At 33.7% G+C, this 6,076-nt stretch overlaps 1 long non-coding RNA gene across 1 annotated transcript; it reads right to left on the reverse strand.

Annotated features, from left to right (window-relative positions):
- Positions 1–1,753: 1,753 nt before the first annotated feature.
- LOC120357572 lies at positions 1,754–4,806 on the reverse strand. The gene is made up of 3 exons (XR_005574569.1): positions 3,837–4,806; positions 3,511–3,741; positions 1,754–2,795 (listed from the first exon to the last, which is right to left on the reverse strand). It is a non-coding gene; the product is annotated as an uncharacterized LOC120357572 (long non-coding RNA).
- Between the last annotated feature and the right edge of the window lie 1,270 nt (positions 4,807–6,076).

The following is a 6,076-nucleotide window of genomic DNA, read 5'->3' on the forward strand; positions in this document are numbered from 1 at the left end:
AAGAAATCACATAATTTCTCAACATATTTGCATGTAAAGTTATGTGACATTCTTAAGATTTTCTAACATTATCTTAAATCTTTTTCCAACAAAAAATAAAAAATACTATAACTTTTCAGATCAATTCCATAATTATGAGAATTTTTTTTATTTTTTTCGAAAACATCTCTAATAAAAGTTTTTCTCCTAATCTTTTTACAAATTGGAACATTTTTTGGAAATAATCAGAATTACTTGGAAAGTGTACATTTTCTCTTTGAACTTTTCATACGTGTAAATTTTGAAATGTTCTGAGATTTCTTATCCTATAATTTTTATAAAGTCCTTTTAACTATTTTAAATTTTATAAGATTTTATCTGAAATTATACAACAAAAAATAATAGAAATTTTAGGATACTTCATAGTTAACACATTTAAAAATTTTGAAAAAGGATATAGACATTCTAAGTATTTATAAAAAGTATTCTAATTCTTTTGAAAAAGTCTAAAAAAACTATAAAATTATACAGACATTTTGAAAAATTATATAAAAGTAATCTGAGAAAAATTTTTTAGCAGAGGCCTATACGTATGTATCACTCGGCACTGTTCGGCGCAGCTGTCATCTATCGAGGGCTGAGTATATTACAGTGTTCTGTCGGTATATTATCCTCTTAGGGTAAAACGCTGTAACAATCATTAATAATTACCTTGTATATGTATATGTGTAAGGTTTTGAAAACAACCGAGTTTAAAAAAAAACCCAGTTTAGTAGGATTTTTTTGGATTTTGTCGAAATTTATTCATTTTTATTTCGTATAATCCATTAATACTCAAGTTTATTATTTAATTATTATAATTTTAATCTGAAATAAATTAACTTAATCTATTTACGTTTATTTTATTAATTTATTAATTTAATTTATTTTTTTAGTTATTTATTCATTTAATTTAATTTATAAAATTAAATTAAATGAATAAATAACTAAAAAAATAAATTAAATTGATAAATTAGGCGTACATATATAAGAGGCATTAATATTTAAAGAAAGATAAAAATTAAAGCAAAAATTAATTTAATTTAACAATTTTAATTGGGTGAAATTTTTTGAGATTTCTTTCTTCTCTTATAGATTATTTATTGTTAAAGTTTCGGGCTTATTCGTTGGATAGTTCACCAACGTTCACTACCAATCATCTTTTCGGATGATTTCTCGTTGGCTAGTTTTCCATCTCTTCCTGAGCTTTCTTAATTTTAAGAGGGGCGAACAGTTGCGTCACCCCAATCGCCTAAGGGATTCGTTATCTACGATTTCTTTTTCTAGAAGATTCGATCCCTATTTCTTATATTGCCTTGTCTGTTTATTTAGAACTCGCTTTTCATATGAATCATCTTTCAGTTTGTGATGAAACATGCGTTCAGACAAACAAAATCAGGGTTATAAATTTTAATTTTATAGTTTTATAGTTTCCGTCTGATGTCGCGACTCAATCTTATCTTTTGTTGTCGCCCGACTTAAATAACGTTTAGGTTTTTTCCTTTTCAAGTTCTAGCGTTATTCGTTTTTATGATCATTATGTTAGTGTGAGCAATTATTGTTAGTAATTCCGTCATCGTACAATTTCTCTTTTTATGGTTCTATTTAACCAATTTATTGATTCGGATGTAATATTTGAGCATTATATCTTTCAGGGACGATGTTCGATTTTTTCTTATAATAACCGAGTAATGGCGTTATCTGTAAAAAGGGAAATCATGGAGTCCTCCGGATGTAATAATTGAGTGTTATAAACCTTAAGGACAATCTCCTTGCTTTGTTTCATATTTCATATTTTACGCAAGGAGTGCGAAAAGGGAAATTGTGGAATCCTCCGGATGTAACAATAGTTTTGCTGTATATAATAATTGCTCTGTATCATATAACTTTCTATTTTGTTATGGATATATTTTTTCACAATGATAAATAATCTTTTTAATGCAATACCATAGTACTTGTACTTATCGGGCGTATTTATGTTCATAAATTGGGAACCCAGGTTTAACGACTATAACTTGGTCCATATTGTTTATATCCAATTTGTTTGTGTGTCTGATCATTATTTCCAAGTTTGTTAGGCGAAGACCGTGACGTGTACATTACCGCAAGTTACGATAATGAATTACGTATCGCTTTTTATCATATAGTGTTGCGCGAAGTTCATCTTGTAGTTTGACAGGTGTTTTATCGCGCATTCGACAGAACGGTAAATCAGCGTGCGCATTGTGGAGATGTCACGGATATTCCAAGTTGACCTCGAGAATATAACCCATGAACGAATCCGGAGCGATCGCGCTTACGTTAAATTTCACGACGTCTTCAACCCATCAAAATTTGCCGTAGAGCAGCGATTGACACACCGCTTATCCGTACAAATTATTTACATCAAAGTACATTAAGCACGATGACGATTTCGATGGATCATATGACTGCATGTATTTATTATTGGCATGCGCGTATCTGCCAGAACATTGGCTGAAACCGCCAGGTATTCCACGTTTAATATTACCATATCAATGTCGGTGAGCAGTTCAAATTTTACACGCATAATTTTTTAACATTTTACATTGCATCCCACGTGTAACTAGGCAATGTGTAATAAAATGCGGAATCGAGACCGTAACTAGCGACGCAACTGTTTCGAAAGTTCTCAAAGATATCTGCCAATAACAATACATTAGTCTTCAAGTATAGATCGCTATAGTTTCCGAGTGTTTGAGTCACACGTTAACAACGTGTGCGTAATTGTTTTCCACACCGTTTCGCCTGTTAATGTGCTGAAAAATGAATTGCGCGGTGGTAACTCCTTCAATTTTTCAAAACAATCAGTGTATTCATACGGGAACCTTTTTCGCGTTAGTAAATCAAAATTTGCTGCGGATAAATTACAATATTCACGTTGCGTTATCCGTAGTTTATTTTTGTTGAGAAACGATGCTAATTTATCAAGATCAGAAGAGAGAAATTTGTATGAATTAAATCTTAATTTTATGCCTGTCTTATTTTTTTTATTCTCTGTGCTTTTAACATGTTTAGTAAAGGAAATATATTTTTCTTTTGTTATAGGCAGCAAATCAGTATTGCCTTCAAACGCTGTAGCTATTTCGTTAATTATAAAATGAGCATTGTAACCAGCTAAATTGTGAAAAACTACTAAAATGCAATGTGAATTTTTGTATTTAAGTTACAGTTTGAATGGGTGGAGCCACGGTAACAACCGGTAAGGTGACAATGATCGCCCACCCGCGTCTTGTCCGGCGCAAACGGTTTTTTGCAAACATGAAAGTGCATGGCGTTATTATGTTTTGCCCATTAGTCTCGTGTTAATTGCAGAGGAACATTAGTCAATAAAATATTATTTACATTATGCGCTAATTGTAAGTCTCAAAGCTGTTTGATGAACCACGCGATGCAATCATTATCGCAACAAAACCGATAAAATGATAACGCGTCGTCATACGAGCATTTTACGTAGTACGCTACACTAAGCACCTCGTGATGCTGATATGATGCCTCCCTCGCTGAATCTATCTTGCGCAGAACACACTCCAAATCCGCGATTTAGGTATCCCCGTACACGATGAATGGTAGGCGCTCTTTGTTGCGATAGTTGCCAAACTTGAGCTACTTGTCCTTCTCGCTCGTATGGCGCAGTTGTTCATTTGTTTGCAGTCCACTGTGTAAGCCTCCAATTTTTCACAAGAATTGAAGTACTGTAAACAGCTGTAAAAATAAACAATTTTTAAATATTTTTAAATATTTTTTAAAATGATATTTTTTATATACAAATATGCGTTTCTTCTTATGATTATACTTACCGATTGCAAATGTATTTTTTATGCTGCTTTTTGCTTAATTGTGAGCTCATGAGACGAGACAGATTTTTGATTCATGTAAAGTGTCCAATATTGTTGTCTTGTGGATCTTGCACATGTAATAGGTTCACGTGTTTCTCTTTCTTGTTGTCGGTGAGTCGAATTGGAAGAATGCTTAAATCCTTTTCATTCTTCTCGACACTGTACACGTTATCCGACATGTTGTTTAACTGTTCAAAATTTACAATGTTCTTCAAAGACATTAGAAATTCAATATTCGTAAGGTTCAACACCGTTCTATAATGCGAAGATGTGCGTTCCGTATTACGTTCGACTGGATGCAGAGCAGCCACCACTGGCCACGCGAAACACGCATTGTCTTTAGATTTCACGTTAATCACTGTTCTTTTAGACATAATTTCACATGGTAATACGATATTACATCCCGCGTGCAAAAGATTGTATTTATTTATATTTAATGTCAAATTCAGGATTCCCAACATTGATAATGTCTATCCGCTATCACGTTCCTGAAATTCGTCAAGCATCGCTAACGTGACTTCGATGACGCGCTGATCGTATCACTCGCGCCTATTTGAAGTTCGATCAAGTTCACAGTTTTTAGTGGCCACATTTTTATTAGCGCGTTTATCGTTTGTAACAAATTTACTATTAAACACGGTGTTTACCCTTACACTACAATGTTTTTCAACAGTCTCTCGCACTCGCTCGATCACCAGATTATTGACGTCCTCCAAAAAATGTCGCGGCTCGATATAACCAATGTTAATAACAGCGCTAATAAAAATGTGGTCACAATGCGATTTTTGAACGCGGCCTCGATTTCACGCCACATTGATTTCTTATCATCGGCGCTAGTACTTTCATAATTGCCATCAACGTGCACAAAACGTCTTTCTAACTGCGCTTTTTCACTTTTAAGTCGCGCGATTCTTGACACAAGTGATTGTCTTTTTTCCACGGCGAGTCGAGGATGTTTGGCACTACAATTCTTTGAGCTGCGCAAGGCACTCGCGGCGTCGCATCGTTGCAACCACTCGAAACATTCAGCTAAATTTGTGATCTGCGAGCATTGCTCGAGCAGTTCTCGTTTCACTCGCTCAGTGTTTTCTATTTTTTCAATTTTTTCAAAAAATTTATTACAATATTCTCATGTTGACATGTTAAGAAAGTATAGTATCATAACAAAGTTCTACTGGTGAAGTTTCACTATGTTCATCAGAAAGCTTGTCGCAAATCATGTGATTGCACGTATAAAGCTTTGAGATTATTTTGTGATTACAATTACCATTATAAATTGATATATTAATAAATGTACACTGAGAGAAAAAATTGTAGTGGCGGCAACTATAAGGGGACAGCTATACCAATACTATCTAATTAATATATTAGATAGTATATTGCAACTATTTTTTATTAGTTTTCTTAATCACTAACTTAGTTGTAGTAACTATAATATAGTTTGCTTAATTATAAATTATAATTCTATTAACTAAATTGGTATGGTTGTTTCCTTATAGTTGCCGCCACTATAATTTTTTCTCTCTGTGTACGATGATGGTATCTGCCATGTAGAGAACAACGAAATAATCTATTTTCATGTTGACGTGTTAAGGTAGCACAGTATTTGCTTGTATCAGAGACAAGCGCGTTATCAAATCCAAGTTCTCGACCACGAAGGAGATGCATTAACAAACAAGAATGATTAGTGGTCTCCATGCTCTTTTTTTTCATTGTGCGTATTAAAAAAGTAATTGTTTAATGTGAGCATCTGCACATGTTAAATGGAATATACATAAACATAGGCTCGCTGCATTTGGAGCAGTAACGTCCACCGTGAAGTCGTCTAAGAGAATCAGTTTCATGGATTTGAACGGTACCCATTGAGTCCAATTCGATGTCAGACATTTCAACCATGCCCATTGTACAAACGGCGAGAGCACCATCCGTCGAGTAATAAAATTGTATCACACAATGTTTGCGATCATTCAAAGCGCGTATTTTGTCTATTGACACAACACGAATGTCAGGGTGCTCACTTAAATCACTTTCACATCCGCTATTGTTTGACATCTCTTCGTCACTTTCTTCGTCTATTAAATCTTCAAAATTTATTTCTGCATTTTCAAATGCGTCATTCACTATGTCCATAAACTCGTCGTCTGCAATACGATCAACTATTTTTTTATGTTATTTTATTGTTGAGGTATGCAGATTGGACA

The sequence above is a fragment of the Solenopsis invicta genome, chromosome 4, assembly GCF_016802725.1.
Source record: "Solenopsis invicta isolate M01_SB chromosome 4, UNIL_Sinv_3.0, whole genome shotgun sequence".
NCBI classification, from domain to species: domain Eukaryota; kingdom Metazoa; phylum Arthropoda; class Insecta; order Hymenoptera; family Formicidae; genus Solenopsis; species Solenopsis invicta.